This window comes from Amborella trichopoda, chromosome 4 (genome assembly GCF_054954075.1).
Source record: "Amborella trichopoda isolate Santa Cruz 75 chromosome 4, AtrichopodaSantaCruz75HAP2 v2.0, whole genome shotgun sequence".
In the NCBI taxonomy this organism is placed as follows: Eukaryota; Viridiplantae; Streptophyta; class Magnoliopsida; order Amborellales; family Amborellaceae; genus Amborella; species Amborella trichopoda.
This window is the reverse complement of record NC_142339.1, coordinates 56922207-56925541: the sequence shown is the minus strand read 5'-3', so window position 1 is coordinate 56925541 and position 3335 is coordinate 56922207. Positions and strand designations below refer to the sequence as shown.

The 3335-nt window shown below is 31.8% G+C and overlaps 1 long non-coding RNA gene across 1 annotated transcript; it reads right to left on the bottom strand.

Moving 5' to 3' along the window:
• Positions 1-1531: 1531 nt before the first annotated feature.
• Positions 1532-2796, bottom strand: LOC148782624 (uncharacterized). The gene is made up of 2 exons (XR_016054992.1): positions 2739-2796; positions 1532-1623 (listed from the first exon to the last, which is right to left on the bottom strand). It is a non-coding gene; the product is annotated as an uncharacterized LOC148782624 (long non-coding RNA).
• Positions 2797-3335: the final 539 nt, after the last annotated feature.

Here is a 3335-nt window from a genome sequence, read left to right as displayed (position 1 = left end):
GGTCAATTTTTTCATGTAAAATATTTTTTTTATCTTTTTTCGAAGATTCCCTTATTTTTGATGAATACACATTCCAAATTTTAGGTCATTTTGATTTGTAGAAAAAAAATAAAAAATAAAACACTACCGGACAATTGTGACAGTACGATGAACTTTTGACGGTGATGGGGATAGACAAAATCACTGTTCATTTTCGCCTATAGGCGTTGCGTAGTGTTTTCCTATATATATATATATATATATATATATATATATATATACACACAAACAAATACAAATATAAATTAACAATATAATTATAAATATAAGGAGGGAGGAAGTTTGAGGAGCCAAGTACCAATTTTAAGGTTCATCATTTAAGATGGAACTTTTTTTCTTAAGCACAAAGGAGTAAAGAAATTCTAGGGGTAACTTCTTTATTGTATAAGTTTCATGCATCAAACATTAAACTTGCATAGTAATGGAGAAGTTCCTTCTTCCTTTCCTAACTTCTTGTTATCCAACACTCCTTAGAAGTAAGGTGCACCTCTAAAATTTGCTTGGAGATGTAATTTCGCTATCGGATACCTTATGAAAACTTGAAAGTCCACCTGTCTTTCTAAATATGTTATTTATAAATTGAAATGCGAAGAGTCTCAGGTTCTCTGAAGAGACTCCTTGTGTCCATTAAATATATGAATATACATACTTGTATTTTATATACAAATTACAGATGACAATAATAAAAATACCTTGTGTCTATTAAATATATGAATATACAGACTTGTCTTTTGTATACAAATTACAGATGATAATAATAAAAATAAATCACAAATTCCTATACTATACCAAGACTTAATATAAATACAAGATATTGTATTTACCCTTCATAAATATACATATTATAATATACACCTTCTATATTAACCTGATAGACAATATACAATTTCCTTTCACACTCCCATTCAAACTCAAAGTGCTACGAGAGAGAGCAGCTGTAGTTTGAACACCAAGTCGCAGAATTAAGTAGTTGGATCTTCGGGTGCATACTCAGATTGCTTGATCAATAAGCACAAAAAGTAGTGGCAAATCAACAAGCCTCGAGAACAGATGGCAACCAGAACTCTTGAAAAGATCAAACAGATTAGAGAGTTGAAAGACAGATTGAAAAGTCGAAACATGACTCGACAGAGAGACTGATCAGAGAGTCGAAACATGATTGGGCATAGATGAGAGATCAGAGAGTCGAAACACGGCTCGACAGAGAGGACAAATCAGAGAGTCGAAACACGACTCAGTAGGTAGTCGAAACACGGCTCGACATAAGTTGCACCGACTGGGTAAACAACAAACTCGTCTTGAAAATTGGCTACAGTGCTTCAGGGACGAGGAATAGACACAACCAAAATATCGCTCTGATACCATGTGAAGAACATCAAGTTTATCTAAAGAGACTGTCATACCCCAAGAATTTACAATACTGATATTCCTGATATGTGGCAGTCAAAACATATATATACATCTCTTTTTAGGACAAATTTACAATGGCGAATTTTTAAAAAGTAACAAAAGAAAGTTTAAGCACAACTTCAATATCTTCCCAAAGTTGATCCTGACGAGCACTCAAATGAAACCGCAGTTATCCTGAAAAATGTTTATCATAGTTTGATGAGTTTGGCTACTCAGTAATGATCATCATAATCCTAAAAATAATCATGATTGAAAGATATCAATATTTTTCAAAATGAGATCTATTAACAGAAATGCATCAACAGTTTCACTTTCAATAAATGCATAATTAAGTATAATCCAAGTAATTGAAATGCTTATAACACTTTTAACGGCAGTGCATAATTCAAAGGATTTCACAAAATACCCTACTGGCGTCCCAAGTAGGTCACCTATATACCCCATCAGCGTCCTGATGGGTCCACTTAATCCCTATCGGCATCCCAGATAGGTCCACTTAATCCCTGCAGGTCCACTTATACCTCACCGACGTACCGGATGAGTCCACTTAATCCCTACCGGCGTCCCAGATAGGTCCACTTATACCTCACTGGCGAACCGGATGAGTCCACTTGCATACTTAAATTATTTCTAAATCTCTTTAAACATTCGAAAGCAGCAATATCATGTACTCAACATATCACTGAAATCATTAATATGAATTTCACTTAAACCATTAATAACAGTTACTCTCTATAACATTTCAAAAATAACCAATCAAATATTTTGGGCTCAAATTTAGAAAGGTAGCAGTTTGTAAAGGCATTCTAGCATAATTGCCAATTTAATATGTATAGAAAAAAAAACTCTTATAGAATTCAAGAATACAGAATTACAATCCACAAATAAACATTTCACAACAATACTATAATCAATTGCAAAAATGTCAATTTTTAAATAATAAGGCAGTCATTTGCACATGAATTTTACAATGTCTAAATATTCAAAACAGTAGAAAGAAATATCACAATTTTACTAAAAGCAGAAATATCACATTTATTTCTAATAATAGACAAGAAAAATAAATAAATTTATTTTTCATAATTTACAGCATTCAAAATTTCTAACATAATTAAAATATCACATTTATTTCTAATAATTTGATAGTATCTAAAATTTTCTAACAATAGCCAAGAAAAATAAATAAATTTATTTTTCTAAGAATTTACAGCATTTAAAATTTCTAACATAGATAAAATATCACAATTTTTATCAAACAGATTATTTTTCAGGAAGATGATGTCACTTACTCACAAATATTTGAGAGGGAGTTTCCGATAAAAATTCGGCTCGAGAGAGGAGTTCACTGTGTTTCGACCAGAGAAAAAATCTCAAAAGTTTTCTAAGATAGGAGTCTTCACCTCTTTGAATTTAAATTCTAATAACATATTATTTTATTCTTTTATTATGTTACAGGTGTGAGCGTTAGTTTACGCTTTAAACACCTTAAGCTTTTATTAAGTTACAGGTGTGAGCATTAGTTTACGCTTTAAACACCTAAAGCCCACGTCCTTTAGTGGACGTGGCAAGAGCCATGACGCTTTAAACACCTAAAGCCCACTTCCTTTAGTGGACGCTGGCAAGAGCAAGGAAACACAATGCTTTTAAACGAAAAGCTTTGAAAAGTAGCGATGGTCCCTAAACACCATCATGTTCAAACGAATCATCATGTATTAAAAGTTTAATTTTTTTTTTTTTTTGAAAGTTTAGGATTGTTACAGAGACTCATTGTGTCCATAGATAAATATACAGACTTATCTTTTATAGACAAATTACAGATAACAATAATAACAATAAATCACATATTCCTATACTATACCTAGACTTACGATAGACAATATACACTT